At 47.4% G+C, this 22,108-nt stretch overlaps 1 long non-coding RNA gene across 2 annotated transcripts in view; it reads left to right on the forward strand.

Moving 5' to 3' along the window:
• The window catches only part of LOC149120903 (uncharacterized), a 48,118-nt gene that overhangs the window by 19,140 nt on the left and 6,870 nt on the right, over positions 1-22,108 (forward strand). For both annotated transcript variants that reach the window (XR_016224497.1, XR_016224498.1), the window contains exons 3-4: positions 89-6,115; positions 20,418-20,540. This is a non-coding gene — a long non-coding RNA (uncharacterized LOC149120903). The remainder of the gene's footprint in view (positions 1-88; positions 6,116-20,417; positions 20,541-22,108) is intronic.

A 22,108-nucleotide genomic window follows, 5' to 3' on the forward strand; every position in this document is an offset into this window, starting at 1 on the left:
CTGTGGCCCAGTTTGCTGGGCCTCTGCCTGCAGCACCAGCATCCCATCTGGGCTTTGGTTCATGTTCCGGCTACTCATCTTCCAACAGAGCCCTCTGCTATGGCCTGGGAAAGCGTGGAAGATGGCCTCGGTGCTTGGGCCATGTAGAGATCAGGAAGAAGCTCCTGCACCCACGTGGGAGATCAGGAAGAAGCTCCTGGCTCCTGGCTTCAGCTGGCCCAACTCCAACCATTGAGGCCATTTAGGAAGTGAACCAGCGGATGGAAGACCTCTAATGGAAGACCTCTCTCTGTCTCTGTCTCTCTCTCTGTGTCTCTCTGTAGCTCTAGCTCTCAAATAAATGAATAAATCTTTAAAAAATTGTTGCTTCCTGTTGCCGAACTGAATACTTTACCATTATATAATGAATTTCCTTGTCTCTTTTTAACTGCATTTTATTTAAAAGCTGTTTTATCTGGTATACATATGGATACTCCTACTTTCTTTTGGCTTTCATTTGCATGGAATATCTTATTTATCCTTTCACTTTCAGTCTGTGCATTCTTAGTGATAAAGTGAGTTTCTTGTAAGTACCTCATAGAGTCTTATCCACTCAGCCACTCTGTGTCTTTTAATTGGAGAAGTCAATCCATTTACACTTAAAGTAATTGTTAATAGATGAGTTCTTTCTACTGCCATTTTGATAGCTGTTTTTCTAGTTTTGTTGTATTTCTTATTTTTTCCTCAATTATAGTCCTCCTTTGTGGTTAAGTGATTCCCTCTAGTTATTAGTTTTGATTCCTTGGCTATCTATTATTATTATTTTTTGGTATGTCTACTGCAGAATTTTGCTTTAGAGGGCCTATGATGTTTACCAGAAACATATTTTGATTATAACAAGTCATTTTGACATGATAACAACTTAACATTGATGATAAAAATAGAAAAAGAAGCAATAAAGGAAAGAGAAAATAATAGTAGTAAAGGAGGGACCATTTAGCACAGCAGTTAACATGTTGCTGGGAACGCTTGCATGCCATACCGGAGTCCCTTAGTTCCAGGGCTGGCTCTGTTCCTGCTCCAGCTCTCTGCTAATGTGCGCCTCAGGAAGCAGCAGGTGAGGGATCAAGTACTTGGGTCTTAAAAAACAAAAAACAAAACAAAACAAAAAAAAAAAAACCTTTTATTTATTTATTTGAAAGGCAGAGAGAGAGATTTTCCATCTACTTGTTCATTCCTCAAATGGCAATAATGACCAGGGCTGGGCCAGGCCAAAGCCAGGGGCCTAGAACTTCATCTGCATCTCCCACATGGGTAGCAGTGGCCCAAGTCCTTGGACCATCATCCTCTGCCTTTCCAGGCACATTAGCAGGGAGCTGGATCAGAAGTGGAGCAGCCAGGACTCAAACCAGCACTGTGACATGGCATGCTGACATTGCAGGTGGCAGCTTAGCTCACTGCACCACAATGCCGGCCCCAAGTACTTGGGCCCCTGCCACACTTGTGGGAGACCTGGATTGAGTTCCAGGCCCTGGCTTGGTCTGGCCCAGCCCCAGCTGTAGTGGGCATCTGGGGAGTGACCAGTGGATGAAAGATCTCTTTATCTCTCTATGTCTCTGCCTTTTAAATAACTAAAAATAAATTTTAGAAAACAAACAACTCTACCCTTACACTCCATTCCTCCTCATATCTTGAATTTTTGGTGTCCCACTTTACAACTTTCTATACTACCTGTCTCACCACATATTAATGTAGTCATCCTTTGTGGTTGTTTTGTGTTATTCTCCATCCTCAACACGAACGGTTTAAGCACCCTATTTACCATGGTAGAATGTTCTGAATTTTTCTTTATAGTTACCCTCACCTGTGAGTCTCCCACCTTTTGAGATCTTACTAGTATCTCTTTCTTTGGGTTTGAAGGACTCCCTGGGCTGTTTCTCCGAAGATAGGTCTGGTGGTGACAAATCCTCTCTGCTGTTGTTGGGAATGTCGCTGTCTGTCCCTTTTATCTGAAGAGCAGACTTGCTGGATGCAGTCTGTGTGGTTTGAGGTTTCTCCTGCAGCACTCAGAGTGTCTCCACTCCCTCCCTCCTGGCCTGTGAGCTTTCTGGCGTAATTTCTGGAGTCAGGAGACTTGCGTCTTACTTGTTTCCTGACTCTCGCAGCCTTGATGAGCTGGAGTGTGACAGACCTTGGGGTGGACTTGTTTGAGGTCAGTCTGACTCGGGACCTCTGGTCCTCCCGCATCTGGACAGCTGGATCTTGCTGTAGGTTTGGGAAGTCGTCCGTCACGGTCTGTTTGAAGAAGCTGTCTCTCCCTTCAGTACTTGGAAGTCCCTCTTGAACTCAACAATCCTAGTCTTTCGTCTAAATACTATCTCAAAGGCCCCATCAGTTTTCTTCATTTTTTGGATTCCTTTTTTGGAGATCAATATGTATATAGCCTGTCTTTAAGCTCATGGGTTCTTTCTTCTGCTTTATCTATTCTGCTAATTCTGCCTTCTATTACATTTAAAGTTTTCTGTTTGATTTTTCAAAATCACTTTCTGTTAAGTGTCTCTGTTAGATTATTAAATCATGTATCTGAGTTCTCTTGCAGTTCATTGAGTTTTCTTAAAATGGGTATTTGCATTTGCCATCTGAGCATTCGCAGATGCCAGTTACTCTCTAGTCAGTCGCTGGTACATTATATATTTTTTAAGATTTATTTTATTTATTTGAAATGCAGAGGGACAGAAAGAGAGGGAGAGTCAGACAGAGAGAAAGAGAGAGAGAGAGATTGCATATACTGGTTCACTCCCTGAATGGCTGCAATAGCTGGGGCTGGGCCAGGCTGAAGTCAGGGCCCTGGAGCTCCATCTGGGTCTCTGTCACGGGTGGGCAGCACCCAAGTCCTCTGAGCCATCATCTGTTGTTTTCCCAGATGTACCACCAGGGAGCTGCATTAGAAGCAAGACAACCAGGACTTGAACAAGTGCTCCAATATTGGATGCTGGTGCCTCAAGCAGCGGCCTGGCCCTCTGCACCACGAAACAGGCCCCACATCATTTTATTTGTTATATCAAGGCATGGTACCCTGAAAGTCCTTGAAGCTTGTAGACATACAGTGTCATCTGCATTTGAAGGACTGGGGACTCTTTCCAGTCCTTGTAGTCTGGGTTCTGTTTCTTGCAGAAATTAAGTCTGCTTATTTTCTGTGAGACTGTGGACTCTTCTGCTATTTCAGCACTAGATGGCGCAGTAAATTATGGTTTTCCACAAGTCTGCTGTTAGTGTATTGTTGCTGTTTCAGTCCTAGTGGACGCCCCAAGCCCAGATTGTCCCAAATCTGCCGTTTGTGTGTTGCTCAAAATGAACTGGAGCAGTGTCTAAAAACAGTTATTCTGTCTATGTGAGCCTCCTCCAGAGACCTGGTCCCGTGGCCACCTATGCTGAGTCACACCTGGAGCCCACAACGCACCAAGACCAGTGCAGCATAGTAGGATCAAAGCTCACAAGGCCATGGGCTATCAACTGCTGAGGTGGACAGTCAGAGACTGCTGCGACAGGCCGTGGGTGGTGCTGGCAGGAATGCAGGGCTGATCAACTGGAGCCATGGGACTCTACTGGCATCAGGGCAGGCCCAGAGGAGGTCTGTAGGCACTGACCTGGGGGCAGGGTGGAATTTTACCAGCCTGGCACTGAATCCAAAGATACAGCTTCTGGTTCTTGCCGTCTGCCCTCGAATGGGGGATGGGTGATAAAGACAGGCGGTTGGCCACTGGGCTGGCACTGAGTTGGTCACATCTGTATTCCACAGTCCCAGGCTCTGCACAGTCTTGAGGGTGCACACCAGGCCCATGTGCAGCTGGTAGTGTTGTTGGTCAAAGCTAGTTCCTCCAGGGAAGCCTAGTGGCTCTGTGAACAGTCACCTGGGGACATAGGTTTTTGGGCTTCACAGGTATGGGATCTCACCTTAGTGGCTTAGCACCAAGTATCACAGCAGTGTCCAAACTCACTTTTCTTCTCTACCTCCCATGGCTGAAGTCTTGCTCTCTGGTCTGCTAGAGGCTGAGGGAGGGCTGGTGGAGGCGGTTCCTTCTGGCTAAGGAAGCTCTGCAGTATTGCTTGGATCTCTGCAGTATTGCCTGGAACCGTGTGTGTGTGTGTGTGTGTGTTGTGTGTGTGTGTGTGTGTGTGTGTGTTTTAACAGGAGGCCTGTTAATAGGTTTCAAGTCTCCTTCTTTATCTTTGGTTTTGTTTATTTGGATCTTTTTTTTTATTAGTCTACCTAAAAACTTATCAATTTCATTTATGCTTCCAAAAACCAGCTCTTCATTTAATTGATTTTTGGTACATTTTTTATTCTCTGTTTCATCTATTTCTGCTCTGTTCTTTGTTATTCTCTTTTTTTAAAAGATTTTTATTTATTAATTTGAGAGAGAGAGTTACAGACAGAGGGAGAGACAGAGAGAAAGGTCTTCCTTCCATTGGTTCACTCCCCAAATGGCTGCAATAGCTGTAGCTGTGCTGATCTGAAGCCAGGAGCCAGGTGCTTTTTCCCAGTCTCCTATGTGGGTGCAGGAGCCCAAGGACTTGGGCCATCCTCCACTGCCTTCCCAGGCCACATCAGATATTTGAATTGAAAGTGGAGCAGCCAGGATTAGAACTGGCATCCATATGGGATGCTGGCATCGCAGGTGGAGGATTAACCTACTGTGCCATGGCGCGAGCCACTTTGTTATTTTCTTCCTTCTTTTTTGGTTTGGTTTGTTCTTGCTTTTCTAGTTCCTTGGGTTGCATCATCTGGTTTATTTGAAATTCTTCTGGCTTTTGGTGTAGACACTTATTATAAACTTGCCTTTTAGGCTGCTTTGGCCATATCCTGCATGTTTGGGTATGTTGTATTTTCATTTTAGTTTATTTAAAAATTTTTTTAATTTCCTTTTTGATTTCTTCATTGATCCATTCATAATTCTAGAGAATGTTGTTCAACTTCTGTGTATTTATACAATTTCTAAAGTTTCTCTTGTTGATTTTGTTTTACTCCATTGTGCTCAGGAAAGACACATGGCAAGATTTCAGTTATTTTGAGTTTGTGCCTCATCAATGGTCTATCCTGGGGAATGTTCCATGTGCTGATGAGAAAAAAATTAATATTTTATAGCTACTGGATGAAATATTTTGTAAATGTTTGCTATGTCAATTTGGTCTAAGTATTTTTTTAAGTCCTTTTTTTTTTCTTTTTTTTTTGCTCTGTGTGATCTGTCCATGGTTGAAAGTTGGGTGTTGAAATCTCCAAGTATTGTTACATTAAAGTCTCTCTCTCCTTTTAGAACTACTGTTTGCTTTATTTAATTAGGTGCTCTAACATTAGGCACATTTATGCTTACAGTTGTTATTTCCTCTTGATTAATTGATCCCTTTACCATCAGTAGTGACCTTCCTTTCCTCTTCATGCAGTTTCGGACTTAAAGTCTGTCTTAACTGCTGCAAACACGGTAATCTTGCTGTATTGGTTCCATTGGCATAGCTTAGCTTTTCCCATCCCTTCACTTTTCAGCCTATGTGTGTTTTCACTGGTAGAGTGAGTTTCTTATCATTGAGTTGAGTTTCAAAATAATTCAATCAGTTCATATATTTATCTGGGGACAGCAATTGTACTTTCTACTCCAGTCATTGTGCTTTTAAACTGTATACAGCCAAGCTTCACACAGTGATAGTCCCATCAGTGCTGGACTGTGTGTAACATTATATGTCCATAAGATTGTAATGGAGCTGAAAAATGCCTACCATCTAGGGATATTGTGGCCCCCACAATGCTGTAGTGTTACTACATGTGTGTACATGTCACTCATTGTGGTGATGCTGGTGCAAACAGACCTACTGCACTGTTGGTTATATAAAATTGTGGCACATATTATTACACACAGTTCATAATGCTTGTTATTAATAATAAACGTCTATGTTACCAGCTTCTGTGCTTGTTAGTCTATACTTTTTATTATTACTGTAAATGATGTCTTATTCTTCTATATAAAATGTTAGCTGCAGAATGGCCTCAGGCAAGCCCTTCAGAAGACACCTGTTGTCATGGGAGATGGCGGCTTCTTGTGTCCCAGCCCTGAAGACAGAGATATTGATCATCTTGACCCATGTAAGTCTAGGTTAATATGTATGTTTGCATCTTAGATTTTAACAAAAAGTTTAAAAAGCACAAAAATTTTAAAATAGAAAAAGTTTATAAGATCTAAAGAAAAAATATTTTTGTATAGCTGTCCAATGTTTGTGTTTTTTCTTAAAAGATTTATTTGCTTATTTATTTAAGAGGGAGAGAGAGAGGCCACAATGGTTAGGGCTAGTCCAGGTTGAAGCCAGGATCCAAGAACTGCATTCTAGTCTCTCATGTGGATGACAAGGGTCCAAGGACTTGGGCCATCTTCTGCTGCTTTCCCAGGCACATTAGCAGGGAGCTGGACCAGAAGCGGAGCAGCTGAGACTTGAAAGGGTGCTCTGTTATGAGAGGCTGGTATTGTAGGCATTAGCTTAACCTACTGCTCTACAGCATTGGCCACCAGCATATATGTTTTAAGCTAAGTGTTATTACAAGAATCAAAAAGCTAAAATTAAGTTTATGAAATACAAAGTTACAGGGACTAAGGCTGATTTACTATTGAAGAAAGTGAATCTAGTGTAGCCTGGTGTGCAGTGTTTATATGGTCTGCGATGATGTCCAGTACCGTCCTAGCCTTCCTGGCCACTCATTGTTCACTCTCTGCTCACAGCAGCTTCCAGTCTGCAGGCTCAGTACCCTGCACAGGCGCACCGTTTTTTATATTTGAGACCATGTTTCTCCTGTTCCTTTTCTGTGTTTAGATATGCAAATCCTTCCTGTGGTATAACAGTCGCCTACAATCTTCTATACAGCAGCCGTGTGCAGGTTTGTCGTCTTGGAACAACAGGCTAGGCCTGTGTGCATGCAGTCTATGATGTTCTCGCAACGCTGACGTCAATGAGGACACATTGCTCCAATAGGTTTTTGGATATGATTTTTTTTTAGCTCTTTCAAATATTTAATAAGATGACTTCAAATTGTTGCCAACTGTCCAGGCTTCCTGCAGGACAGTTTCTATTGATTGTTTTCTTCCCTTGCATATTGGTCCAGTTTCTGATGTCTTTGCATAGCTTATAATTTTTCACTGTAAACTTGATAAGATGTATAATGTAATTTGATAGCCCTGTCAATAAGATCTCTAGGATTTGCTGTTGCTTATTTGTATGTTTAGTGGACTTTTCGGAATGGATTCTGTGAAGTCTGTGTGCTCAGTTGCATTTGGGCACTGCCGTCTCTGCTCAGTTCAGCGGTGAGCTAATGATCGCACAGAGGTTTCCTTCTACGTCCAGAACCAATAGGCCTCCCAGTGTAGGCTGAGCGGCTCTGCGTGTGCAGTGTGCATGCCTTCGGTGCTCAGTCAGGCAGCTGACAGCTGTTGAGTTTCATTTCTTGCCCGTGCAGAGCCTCGTGGTCAGTCAGAGGCAAGAGCTTAACACCATCTCAAGTCCTTCCTGGGCACCAACACCACCCTGGGAGTATGTGTGGCCTTCGAATTTCCAGAAACATGCCCGAGCTTTGAAGAGGCTCTGTGAATCTCTCAATCCCCAACTTGTTCTTTTATACTTTTTAGTGAGTCTACTGTGTGTCCCCCAACTCCTTCTCCCGCCATTATCCACCACTTCAGGCAGCTGCAAAGTTAACACACCTCCCTTATAAACAAACATTCCCCCAGGGAGATGACTTTTCATACTGAGCAAGCCTCAAGTCAGGTCAGATAACAGATGGCCTTAGGAGTGGGGTCTTCCAGTGAAGCCAGGCCAAATACTGACACACATTCGGAATGAGACTTCGAAAGAATCCAGGTTCTGTTCTGCCTCCATTGTGACTGCCAGGTTGCCCTGGGAGTGTGGGTTGCGCGATTTTTCAAGGTTACCATTTACCTGGAGAGCAGAGCATGAGAACAGGCGAGTTAAAATGCCATAAAAGTTGCTGTTCTTATAGAGATTCAGCAATTTTTCTTGACTAAATGCTCCCCGGGTTGCCACAAGTCCTTGGTTAATTCACAGAGTTCTGAAAGAGTTGACTCTGGCAATTTTTGTATAATTTCTCACTCCTTTTATGGAGCAGAGAATTTTAGGAGGTTCTGACTCGGCCGTCATTGCCGACATCTTTTTGGTATTGGGCTTCAGAAGGAAAACGAAGCAGGGAGGAGGGATGGAGAGCATCAAAGGGGACTTCTATTTCTTATGGAGAAGAAAAATTTGAGAAAGACAGGAGGGTGGTGAAGTATGAGCCAAGCAGACTGGTGTAGACAAGTGTGCCGAGGCCCCGGGGAGGGGCCTCTCCCCTGGGATGTCGGAGGGAGTCGTGGGGAATCTGGGGTGAGCAGGAGGCAGCTCCTTGCTCTGTCTTCTGGCCCTTCATTCAAGGCCCTGCACCTTGTGGGCACCTGTGGAGTGTGCTGCCCCTGTGATGAGAACTGGCCAAGGTGAGTTTGTATGTAAATGAGCCCAAGTCCATGTAGGCGTCCAGGGCAGGCTGAAGGAGGGAAGGGAGAGCTCCTGGAGCTGAGATTGTAATTCCAAGGGTCGTTCTCACGTCCCAGGCTTTGCCTATGCAGCCTCTGCACAAGGGAAGAATGAACGCAGTTTTTTGCTTCCTAATGTAGATCACTCCTTGCCCCAAACCCCACAGCTCTAAGCCAAGCCTTATTTTTCCATTGTGTCATGATCTCATCGCCAGCCTGTTTGCTGACCTCGGGGTTTCCAGCCTTCTCCTGAAGACAAGTTGTTCGTCCTCCTGCCTCTACGTGCCCTCACTATGCCATGGGGGAAGGTCGGGACGTGGCTTTGAACTTGCACCAACTATCAAACACTGCCCAGAAGAGTACATAGGCTGAGAGCTATTAGGGTGAAAGAACCTTTCTGGTTAAGGCAGTGGAGTATCCTGAGACTGTGGCCCAAGCAGCACAGGCTTAGCCAAGGCCACATGATGGATTAGAGTCAGACTTGAGCTTGAACTTAGGTCTTCCGGCTTTCAAAGAAGTGCCTTCCTTGCCTGACCAGGCGACTCTTCACACAGTGAATTTATTTCAAGGAGAAAATTAAGCCCAAAGCTGCAAGTAGCCCAGGGCTTGTGGTAACTCTCAAACATGCAGCCACATCAAAGGGTGGAGCACTCAAGGGCACTGCTTTCTCCCTAAGGTGTTGTGGGGACAGGGGGGTCGTGTGGTGGGAGGCAGTCACTGTGGCCCTGCAGTCCCAGCAGCCAGGCCTCTCTACCCGGGTGGCAGCTCCCTCTCCCGCCTCACTCTCCCTCTGCCCCCCCCCCCCACTTATCTGTCTTTTTGTGGGGTCTTTGGTTGGGAAGGGAAGCAAGATAGAGTGCTTTTTGCCCTGAATCAGATTCCTTCGCCTCTCCCATCAAAGCATCCCTCTCTGTAGGAGGTGCTGTCAGGAGAGAAAAGCAGATAAATCCCTTTTCCTGGCATTGTGTAGACAAATGTTGCTGCTGCCTATGCACCAAACTCAGCTGGTAGGGGGTGGAGGAGGAAGGGAGGCAGGGAGAGGGAGAGAGAGCGGTGTCATCAAAGCAGACAGCTCCTCCCGCAGCTCCCTTAGGCATGGGCAGGTCTGGAGTGGGAGGTAAGACACACGCCTCCCACTGATTCAGGGCAGCTCCCTCACTGCCCGAGGCCTCAGAGCCCAGGGCTGCTGCCCTTGGATCTTGGTGTTGTACCTGCAAAGTGACCTCTAGACACGCACCAAGGTGCTGATTCCATCCTGGAGCTGCTGAAGCTTTCAAAGGTCACGCTGACAGCATTCTCACCTTCAGTACCTCACTGCCACCTAGGCTGTGACTCCCCGGACACTGCTTTACTCAGCCCTAGTCCCGGCAACCCCTCCCCGCCTCCTCCCGTCCATGGACTCCCATCTAAAATAATGAGGGAGAGGGAGAGAGAGCAAGTGAGCTACGATTTGACTCCCCAGTTCTCATGGATAATTGAGCCCCCAAACCCCAAGTTAATGGTACTGAAGAGGGTGGAGGCTGGACCCAACTGTGGTGACCAGGAGCTGAGTTGGGCCCAGCCACTGCCCCTGGCTCTCCATGTGATCTTCCCTCTGCCTGGATTCTACCATCCGCCACCCTCCTCAGACACCAGACCCCTGGGCCTGCCTGATCCTGGAGTCTGAACCTGCAAAACCATGTGCTCAGTCAACCTTCTTCGTTTAAGCAGCTGTGCTCAGGAATGTTAGGGTAGGGGTGTGAACCTAACAGGGGGATTTATTCAGACCCTCCCTGCCCGAGCTGATTTGTGTTTTTCAACCTCTTTTTTCCTCCCTAGATGCAAACATAACCAGGCACAAATGGCTGCAAACTGGCTGTATTACTTAAATCTAACTTTTTCTTCATCAGTCCTTTTCTTCATCAGTCCTTTTTCTTCATCAGTCTTAAGGAAGACCCTCACATAACCAGCCACAAATGGCTGCAAACTGGCTTTATTACTTAAATCTAACTTTTTCTTCATCAGTCCTACAAATGCATCTGTTCTTAGGTGGCTGCGATTGCCAGTTTGCTGCTTGTCATTGCAGTCATAGGAGGAGAAAATATTCAATGATTTACAGAGAAAATAATCTGGGAATTAACAAAATCATTTCTCTATTTTCATATTCTTTGAGACAGAGAGAGAGAGAGAGAGAGAGAGAGAGATCGATCTTCCATTCTTTGGTTCACTCTCCAAGTGCCTGCAACAGCCAGGGCTGAGCCAGACTGAAGCTAGGAGACAGGAACTCCACCTGGGGCTCCCATGTGGGTGGCAGGGACTCAAGAGGTCTTGAGCCGTCATCTGCTGCCTCCAATCTGCTGCACAAGTAGCAGGAAGCTGGATTGGAAGTAGAGGAGCCAGGACTCAAACCGGGCACTCCCAAATGGGAGGAGGGCATCCTAAGCATTGGCTTAACTGTTGAGCCAAATGCCTGCTTCTCATTAATTTAATTTAATGTTAGGGTCAAATGCTGTCTGAGGCCGATGCCCACAGGACTGACTGGTCACAAATGCCTGGCAAGAGATGCTGAGAAGAACAGAAGTCGGTTTTTATAATGTTTACAGACACAGCTTCCTGGTGGTAGAATAAGAAACTCAGATGCGATCAGTGATCTCCAACCAGGAAAAACACTGGATAAGTAGTGCTTCCATGCAAAGCTAAATGTATTTGCTAAAGAAGGATTTGTTTTATTTCAAGATGCTTTTGTGGCAGTGAGTGATAACCAATGGCAGCTCTTAAAAAATGTCTTTGAGTGGCAGAAGAAGTGAGAAACTCAATGCCATCCCTAAAGTACCCTGTTCACTCCTCCTGTAGCAAACTCTGGTGTTTGCACGCATTTAGGAAGAGCAAGGGCTCTGTGGTCATCACCTCCACATCTGGAGCAGAGGAAGGGAGGATGGTTGTGGCAAGGGCACCTGGCAAGAGCAAGGGCCCATCCAGGGAGGCAGAGAGTCCATGGTGACAAACAGAGAGAGGCCCAATCTTTGCCTTCCACCCTTCAGTCTCATGCATGGACTGCCTTTTGGATGGAACATGACTTAAAATGTTTGGGAAAGATGAAAGCAAAGATTTCAATTTTTGTTTGGGCAGTGCTTCTTCTTCTTCTTCTTCTTTTTTTTTTTTTTTTTTTTTTTTTTTTTGACAGGCAGAGTGGACAGTGAGAGAGAGACAGAGAGAAAGGTCTTCCTTTTGGCATTGGTTCACCCTCCAATGGCCACCGCGGGATGGCAGGAGCCAGGTGCTTCTCCTGGTCTCCCATAGGGTGCAGGGCCCAAGGACTTGGGCCATCTTCCACTGCACTCCCTGGCCACAGCAGAGAGCTGGCCTGGAAGAGGGGCAACCGGGACAGAATCCAGCGCCCCGACTGGGACTAGAACCTGGTGTGCTGGCGCCACTAGGCAGGGGATTAGCCTAGTGAGCCGCGGCGCCAGCCAGGGCAGTGCTTCTTATAGATGCAACCTTGCTTTAGTCCTGGGGTATATGAGTCTTCGCATTAATAAATGATGTTTATTGTACAGAGAAATTGGAGGCTCAGAGAGGTTAAGAAAGGTCCCCAGCTTCTTTGTGTAAGAGAGATACATGTGGGGCTGGCATTGTGGAGTAGCAGGTAAAGCCACCGCCTGCTGTGCCAGCATCCCATATGGGTGCCAGTTTGAGTCCTGGCTGCTCCACTTCCCATCCAGCTCTCTGCTATGGCCTGGGAAAGCAATGGAAGATGGCCCAAGTGCTTGGGCCCCTGCACTTGTGTGGGAGACCCGGAAGAAGCTCCTGGCTCCTGGCTTCGAATAGGCGAAGCTCTAGCCATTGCTAGCAATTGAGGAGTGAACCAGCAGATGGAAGACCTCTCTCTTTCTCTTTCTCTGCCTCTCCTTTTCTCTGTGTAACTCTGACTTTCAAGTAAATAAATAAATCTTAAAAAAATAAAAAAAGAGAGATACATGTACCCCATGTCTATATGTCTATACTTATACGTATGTATGTATTTGTGTGTATAGGTATGTTTGTGCATGTATGTGTATATATATATATTGTGCATGTATGTGTGTATATATACACAGGTGTGTATATATATGTTTTATATATATATATATATATATATACATATATATGTCTCTAGTTGAAATAACTCAGTCAAGTTTCATGGGCAACCAACACAAAATGGGGGTCATTTTGTTTTATTGTTGATCTATGTAGTTCTTATCTTACTATGTTTAATGATGAATGGACAGATGGAGACATGGATGGATGGATGGATGGATGGACAAACGGATTCATGAGTGGATGAAATGACTCCATGATTTAAGAAAGTCAATGAGCAAGAAGTGTTACAAGATACCCTCTTAAGGTTGCCAGAGCCGCGGCTCACTAGGTTAATCCTCCACCTGAGGTGCCGGCATCCCATATGGGCACCAGGTTCTAGTCCCGGTTGCTCCTCTTCCAGTCCAGCTCTCTGCTGTGGCCCGGGAGGACAGTGGAGGATGGCCCAAGTGCTTGGGCCCTGTACCCGCATGGGAGACCAGGAGAAGCACCTGGCTCCTGGCTTAGGATTGGCACAGTGAGCCAGCTGTAGCGGCCATTTAGGGGGTGAACCAACGGAAGGAAGACCTTTCTCTCTGTCTCTCTCACTGTCTATAACTCTACCTGTCAAATAAAAAAAATAAAAAAAACAAGAAACCCTCTTATAATTATTTTCTTTAAAACTATTATTTTACTTTTAAAGAACAAATAGGGTTCAATGTTTTGTTAACATAGACACGTTGTGGAATGATTACATCACATAGCTGTATTAATTCACATAGCCATCATCCTCATCTCCTTAATTTTTTGTGTTGAGAATATTTACTATTTGTTAAAGATTTATTTATTTATTTGAACATCAGAGTTACAGTGAGACGGAGAGAAACAGAGAGAGAGAGAGAGGCCTTCCATCTGCTGGCTCACTCCTCAGATGGCCACAATGGCCAGGGCCAAGCAAGGCCAAAGCCAGGAGTCAGGAGCTTCAATCAGGTCTCCCACATGGTTGGCAGGGGCCCATCTATCACTGCTTTTCCCAGGCCATTAGCAGGGAGCTGGAATAGCTGGGACATGAACCTGCAGTGAGAATATTTAAAGTATATGTTTTTTGTACTATAGAACACTAAAGCTTACTTCTCCTGTATACCTGAAACTTTGTACCCTTAGATCCATATCTCCCTGCCTTATACCACCCCAGCCTCTGATAACTACCATATTACTCTCTAGTTCCATGAACTCAACTTGTAAAAAATTTACATATGAGTGTAAGTGAAATCATACAGCATTTGTCTTACTTTATCTGTTGTATTTCATGTAGCGTAACATCTTCCAGGTTCATCCATATTATCATAGACAATCAAATAGGGTTTTTCCTGGGATGCAAGGATGGTTCGATATACACAAATCAATATCTGCAATGTACCATCTTAATACAACAAAGGAAAAAAACCAGTCAACCATCTCATAAGATGCAGGAAAATTATTTGACAAGATTCAACATCCTTTCATAATTAAAATAAAAAGCTCAACAAATTATGTGTGGAAGGAATATGCCTCAACATAAGTAAAACTATGTAGTAAACACACAGCTAATGTCGAGGTGAACTTTTCCTGTAAGATCAAGGATGCCTTCTCTCATTACTTCTTCAGCATAGTCCTGGAAGGTCTGTCCAGAGCCATTAGGCAAGACAAATCAAGAAGTGACACCCAAATAAGAAAGGAGCAAGTGGAATTGTCTCTGTTTACTTGTGATATAATTTTATATATAGGAAAATCCTAAAGATTCCACCAAAAAGCTGCTAGAACTGATAATTTAGTCAAGTTTTAGGAAGCAAAACCAAAACCATTACACAAAAATCAGTACTGTTTTGATAAACTAACAATGAACTCTCCATACACACACACAAAGAAGTCACAAAACCAATCTGATTTCTGATAGTCCCCCCCAAAAAATACTTAAGAGTAAATTTAATCAAGCAAGTGAAAGATCTGTACATTGAAAACTGTAAGGTACTGATGAGGAAATCGAAGATGACTCAAAAAAGTTAGTGTAAGTTCTAATGCTGCATCATTTTCTGCTTCAAAGTGTATTTTTGGAAAATGTTTCCCTCAGTTCATAAAAAATTTGCTTTATTTTCTTTATGGGCTGAATACTCTTTCTCAATCTGGATATTCCATGATTTGTTGATCAGTAAAGCATAACACTTATGAAGAAGCCTATCACGATATTCTCGGGCTGTTCCCAAGGTTTGCTGCACAGTATCTTTGCATGTGTCACTTTGCACGTATGTAAAAGTCATGTAAAAGAAATTGCACTAAAGTAGAAGTGAAACTACGCAGTCAAAGGCATGGGCATTTTAATGTCTCACAGACACGGCCAGACTGATCTTGTCGGTGAACTAGATCCTGCTGCAGGCATGAGCAGGTGCACATCTCCCTGATTTAAACTCACAAAATTGCATTTCTTATTAATGCCTCACATCCATTATGGATTCTAGAGACTCTGCGTTGTCCTCTGGGACCTAGGATGACAGCACAGAACAATCTAGAGCAATTATGGTCACCACAGCACAGGGACCATAAAAGGGAAAGAGCTGAGTCACCCTGGACTCGGTGTGTGTTTCAAACTTCCAGAAGTGACACCTTCAAATCTGATTGGTCAGAGCAAGTCACATGGGATGGCTCAGCGCAATCCAGCAGACAGGGCCAGTGAGCACTGCACTCTGCAGAGACTGTGGCAATTTATGTGGCCCTAAGAGTGACAAGGAGATTAGTGCCTGTGCCCTCACCAATAGTGTCCCAGAAAGCTCTCATCTTAACCTCCCTGACACGTAGAAAAAAATCTCTTTTCTTTCATGTATATCTTATTTTTTTGCACAGAAATATATCATATTTGTTGTGTAAAACTTGTATTTTAGAGATATATCCTCATATGCCTTTTATATCTTATTTTACTAAATACAGTCTTAATTTCATAGCTTTTACTTAATGAAATTCCTTCTTCGTTTGTTCGAACACGACGCTGAAGAGACGCACTGGCTGGGAGCGAGGAGCTCAGGTACCCTCCTCTCACCCCTCTGTATCACTCACGGCCCTCCGTGGGCTGGGTCTGCACCGGGATGGCCTCTGAGCGCACAAGGGCTCTCTGGGCGGACACGTGGTGCCGTCTGCTGGAAACCTGCCTTGTGCAGCTGTGACCTTTGTTTGCTAGGAGTCCTGCTCTCCAGGGGTCCTGGGTCCAGGGTCTGAGTTTGTGTCAAGGGTCTGTTTTTACTTTTGTTCCAAAAATGACGATGGTTGTTGACACTTAAAGAAAGAAGGGACCAAAAACGCTACTAAGAAATCTCAGGTGTAGCCCCGTAATAACGCCTGGGGGACACGCATGTCCTTGCATCTGAACATTTGCCAGATGGGGCTTTCTTCCCCTCCAGAGGTGCAGAAGGTTAAGTGGTCGTTGTGGCCAATGTTTAATTGTGGGACGGGACCCTCCACCTGGGGCAGGGCGGGGGGCGGTAGATGGATTGGTCAGGGCTGTGTGGGGGAGGAGGGGCCTGGAGACCAGCAGTGCCAGGGGCCTCCCAGTCATGCTGTTTGTCCCCAGTGGCCTATGGAGGTCCATCAGGTCTGCCTTTCTTGTCACAGAACCAGGCAGGCAGCCGTGGTGTGTGCTGCACTTAATTTGCAGAGCTTGTGAAATTCAAGAAACAAGAATTGACAGAAACATCCAATTTTACCTCGGGACAACATGTAAATGATATTCCAGTGTTGCTCTTTATCTCCAGAGATCTTGGCTGGCGGGGCTGGGTGACTCAGCGGAGCTGGCTGGGGAGAGAGGTGCGACAGCACCGAGTCAGCCCGAGTCCACGTGGCTGTGCGGCTCCGTGGCCCAGGCTGGGACTCAGCGAGTGCCCCTGCCTGCCCCATGCGGGTCAGTAGCGTGTGGTGTGGAGTGACAGACATCCTTGCTCAGATCTGGGGAACTGGTCAGGTTATTCGTTTTGGATTTTTCTTAAAATCAGTGTGGCCTGAAAGCTTTCACCAAGGAATCGAAGCAGGGACAATGCAATGTTATGAGAGGACTTCGGCAGGCTCTGGGTGAAATGCAGCTTGCAAATAAATACATGACTTTGGCTCTCACAAAGTGTGTCAGTTTAAGTTTTAACCCTGCTTGTCAAATTGTAAAACTCCTTATAAGATTTCACATAAAAATCAACATTCCTAGTTTCTACTCAAAAATTGGAATTTCTGTCCATATTGAGCCTCCATCACACAGGACAGCCTGCTAGCAGATAGGGTTCAGTGGCTGCCTTCTCAGGTGGGAAATGGGTAAGCACTCAACAATTTGCCACAGTCTTCGCCTAGCCCTGTAGGCATTTGAATTTTTATACTCTCACCTGGCAATGGTATAAAGACATTACAGAAAAAATAACTTCATAATGTTGGTTGATTACAGTCTTTTGGAAGAGGTCCCAAAGTATGCCACTGAGCCTCATTAGTGACAGTCCTGCTGCAGTGGCCATGATAGTGGCCCAGACTGAAGGCTTAGAAACCTTCTCATCACACCTCTAGGTGTAGATAGGCTCATTCTGTTAGTTCAGGAGTGGGCAGGGCAGGCGCTGTATTCTTGTTTGTAATAAAGAAGTGGAGGCTCACGGAGGTGGAGTTACTCACACCAAGTCACTCAGCATGCACATTTGTCTTTGAATTGAATGCATACACACAAGAATTCATTTGTATACTTCTGTAAGGGAACACAATTCTATCCTTCATAACGGAAATAAACATAATTGGTGGTGAATCCCACTCATTCAATATACTGGGTGTGGGTCTTCAGGTATACCCATCCTCTAGTCTCTTTCCTCCCCTCCTCTACCCCCAGCTAGCTCTCTGCTTACCCAATGAGAGGATGACAGTGCCAGCAGCTTGCAGTGCCCCAGGGGAAATGGGGCTCAGTGCAGAGGAAGGCCAGTGATTGGCAGCACATAGAGTCTGGATCTTTGAAGGGAGCCTTCCTCCGCAGGTGTTCAGGCACACCCCCGTGTTCTGTTGACAACCGGAGGTGAGGCTCATGCACTTATGTAATCTGCCCAGTGGCTGAGATCTCTTGCCGAGGACAGAGGTAGATATGAAGACAGGAACAAGTGGGTCCGGAGGGAGTCTCAGTCCCTAACATCTTCTATATTCCTTGACATTCATATCCTACTTTAGCTGGAGAGAGAGAGAGGGTAGACATTGTGGTGCAGTGGGTTCAGCTGCTTGCTTGGGATGCCCACATTCCATATCCGAGTGCCTGGATTCAAGTCCCATCTCCAGTTACTATCCAGCTTCCTGGGAGACAACAGGTAATGAGATAACGGCTCAAGTTCTTGGATCCCTACCGCTCACATGGGACACCCAAATGGAGTTCCAGGCTCCTGGCTTTGGCCTAGCCCTATCCTAGCTGTTACAGGCATTTGAGAAGTGAACCAGCAGGTGGAAGATCTCTCTTGCTCCCATCCTCATCACTTTGTCTTTCCAACAAATGAAAATAAATACATATACATGCAGAGATGTATTAGGAGGCACAAATTTAAGCCACTTTGGTGTACCTGCTATGATTGGCATTGGGCTGGGTGCTGTGGCCCATGTGGAGAAGGCAGGCACTGAGTTTCAAGTGGGAACAGATTCTCAAAGGGAGACCCAGACTGGCTGGCAGCGGGTCAGAGAATAGGGAGGTTTTGAGATATGCCATGAAAGTAACAAGACTTCCATAACCCAGAAAGTTGAATTTAGAGTGGAGAACACAGCAGGAGTAAATGCCTGGAGAGGGAATTTATCAAAATACTTGACCTGCACTTGCTAGGAACCAAGCTGGAGATGGCTCGAGTACGGAGATTCTATTGGCTCACATTAGCAGGAAGTCTGAATATGTGGCTCAGGACAGCTGGGTGAACTCACTCAAGCAGTGTCCCCAGGATTCCGGATCGGTCCTTCCTGCCATCCTTACTCCTCACGATGCCCCGCCAGGAGCAATCTCGGGAGAAAAGGGCTTCCTTCTCTGATGGCTCCAGAAGTCTGAGGGCAGCGATCTGGGTGGGGCAGAGTGACTGGGCTGCCTGAGCCTGGCCCTGTGCCGGCAGTGGAGTCCACAGCAGGGTCAGACTCCTCAAGACGTGGGCTGGGCCAGTGGCAGGTGATTCTTCATCCGAGCACCTCTCAGCAGAAGCAGGACTGCCTTTGCTGGGTGGCTGCGGGTGGCAGATGTTGCCCCAGCCTCAAGGAAGAACACTCGCATGGAGGGGAGTGGGCTGGGGGGCTGGTAGCAGCTGGAGGTGGTGTGGGGTCTTGGAGGGCCTGCAGTGCCAAGGGGCTGATCTCTTGTGAGAGGGCACCGAGTTCACCAGGCCCCGTCCTTCCCTTTCCTCCTCCCTATGGATATGAAAGCTTCCAGGTCTTTCATTGCATCCCAACAGGAATGTATGCACTTAATTTTTTTTAAGTATTGTACTTACAATTTTTGTAAACTATTATTATTTGAAAGGTAGAGCGACAGAGAGAAAGTGACAAAGACAAAGAAATCTTCTATCTTCTGGTTCACTGTTCAAATAACCACAGCGGCCAGGGCTGGGCAGGCCAAAGCCAGCTGCCTGGAACTCCATAGCAGGGATGGGAATGGGGGAGCGGGAGCAGGGATGGGAAGTGGAGCAGCTGGGACTCAAACCGCTGCTCTGAGGTGGGATGGCAGTGTTGATGATGGCAGCTTAACCCTCTGTGCCATAGCGCTGGCCCCCATGCGTTGTTCTCTCAGGAGTCCTCACGGTGGCTTCCAAAGCCATGGCTGCAGCAGCACTTTCCTCCTGCCACCAGCGTGGGCGCCCTTCCTTTCCCCTGGCTGTCACTGAAGCCACACTTGAGGCAGGTCGGTGTCCCGCCCTGGGTGAGGGGGCCAGTACATGTCCCACAACAATCTGGACAGGTCTGTGGCACTGCTTCTCCCTGTGTGACGGTAGTCAGCTCCTTAACCACTCGGAACCTCGGCTTTTTTATTGGTTAAATGAGAATAGCTGTGATATGTAAGCAGAGGGCTGCAGCTATGAGAGGAACGTGTGCATAGTGGTTGGTGCTTGGCAAGTGGTGCAGTGGCTACGAGACAGGAACTCAGCTGCCCAGGGTCCGCCTCTCCCTGCTGCCTGCCCTCTGTGGCCCAGCTTGGATGCTTTCTCGGAAGCATCCTGGGTTAAGCAATTGCTCTCAGCCTCTCACCCACAGAGGGTGCTGCCCCAGGTGCTGAGACAAGCCAGAGCCGTCAGCCCACTGCGGTGGAGGCGCCAGAATGGAGCCAGGTGCTGCCCTTCCGGCTGAGCCGTGTCAGCTAAGTGATCCTGCTGTGCCGAGTCAGCAGAAAAGCACAAAACACCTGCCAGGCTGTGGGCACTGATGGCCTCCTTCTCAGCTTGGGCTCTGCCAGAGTCGTACGATTCCATGTCCATCTTTCTCAGAACACAAGGTCCGTGGTTCTGGGACATGTGGCCTCCGGGACAGAAAGGACCATCTGGAGTGGTACCTTTGATCCCTGTACTTAGGCCAAGGTTAACCTTTCCCAGCCTCGGTGGTGCCTGGACCCCATATGGAACCTCAGAAATCTCAGGAGGAGCTCTAAGTAAGCCCAAATTTTATCTGCCTCCCATTCCCTCCTCTCCACCACCTGAAGCCAGTCTGGTGTTCTGATCCTTCTGTGTTTTGGCATGGTCAGTCCATCCTCTGCCCTCTGAGAGGTGACCTGCAGTGCCTCCTCCTATAGGGAGTGTCAAGCCCTTCAGATAATGAGGGCTCCTCTGACCACTTGCTGCTGTCTCTTTCCCACAGGAAGCCTGCCCCTCCTGGACTCCTCCCCAGCAGACCTCACTCTGGGCAGTGCCTCCAGAAGCATTTCCCTCTGCAACCTCCACTTCTGGGAGCTACTCCTGTTGGATCTCTTGTCGCCAGGAGGTCAGCTCTGGGATGGGCACTGTGGAGGGAGCTGAGGGAGGAGGGTGGGCCCCACCGTCCAAGTCCATCAGCCTCATCAGGTAGCAGTAGTGAGTGGAGAAAGTCACCAGTGAATTTGCATTGACTTTGAATATGCATTTGCATCTACTTTGCCAAGTCTGTGAAGTTGAATCCCCAGGCAGTTTTTAAACTCAACATTTCAGGGCTGTCACCCTTAGGATTGCAATTTCCTTTTTCTCTTCTGCCTCCTCACGCACCCGTGTCGACTCTGAGATTCCCGTCATGCAAACTAAACAGGGAAGGGAGAAGGAGGGCATGTGCTGAGAAGGAGTGGGAAAGGGGAGGAGGGGCTCACGCCTTGCACACAGGTGATCCTGGGAGAGTGCACAGCTGTGCCCACTCAGTAGGTGCACAGTGCACTCCCTATGTTGGTGTCCCGCTTGGGGAACCTGCCGGAGCCCTGGGAAGCAGGTGTGGAGCTGCTAAGGTGTTGGTCTGTACCATTAATTCAGAGATCCACAGAGCACTGATTTATTGAGTAGTTGCTGTGTTCCAGATCCTGTCCTGGGGGGAAAACCATAAACAGACCCTGCCTTCAGGTTACTCACCACCTGGAGGTGTGGGGGGAGAAGATGCCTGATGGGAGGATGCTGGCTAGGCCTGCGGTGGACCCAGCAGAGGTCCAAGTTGGGAGGAAGCGGTTGGTTTCCTCTGGAGGGAGGTGGGGATTGTGGCGAGCTTCCCAGAGGAGCCGATGCTGGAAGGGTGGGAGGGAGTCCTCTAGGTGGGCCATGAGCAGCAGAGCATCGCAGTGGAGGGGCAGCTGGAGCGGAGCCCGGGGTGTGGGCTGGCTTGGCTGAGGGTCAGCAGGATGGGGTGGACTGGGTGAGGCTGGAGTTAAGGCAGAAGCAGTGACGGATGCAGAACAGGCCGGATCCTGAAGGGCCTGGACAGGGACCTCCGAGGTGGGGAGTTAAGGAACCTGTGCGTGGCATCCATTGAAAGGAGTAAGCGGCAGTGAGGCACGGGCAGATCTACCTCCCAGGTGCTCTGTGGCGTGGCTCCATGGGAACCAGCATCCTCCCCCTGATCAAAGCTGGACTTCTCGAGGACTGGAGCTGGGAGGCTCACGGGAGAGCTGTCCACAGGACCCCTGCCCGCAGGGACCCTCGGGAAACACAGAGCGTTATACATGCAGCAGGTGCACGTGAGCCCCAGCGGGCCAACTCCGAGCCAGCCCCAGGACCGCGGGGAGCTGGACAACAGACTTCCTGCAGGGGGAGGGAGGGGGGCTGCCTTGCGCATGGGACATCCTGCACAGAGGGCTGGGGAGGAGGAGGGGTGAAGAGGCGTGGGGCCAGCTCTTGACGCCCAGAGGACTGCAGGAGTGGGAGGCCATACACCCAAGTGACAATGACATAGCAGTCTGAGTCAGAGCAGCCACAGATAGGGTGGGCCTGGGGCCCTCCAGCGAGCAGGGCCTGGGTGGGGAGGGAGTGGGAGTTAATGGGACAGCCCTGGCTTTGGCCCCTTTTAAGTGACTCACAGAGCTGAGGGCTGGCTCCCTA

Source organism: Oryctolagus cuniculus, chromosome 18 (genome assembly GCF_051225735.1).
Source record: "Oryctolagus cuniculus isolate XC-2025 breed Fujian yellow rabbit chromosome 18, ASM5122573v1, whole genome shotgun sequence".
In the NCBI taxonomy this organism is placed as follows: domain Eukaryota; kingdom Metazoa; phylum Chordata; class Mammalia; order Lagomorpha; family Leporidae; genus Oryctolagus; species Oryctolagus cuniculus.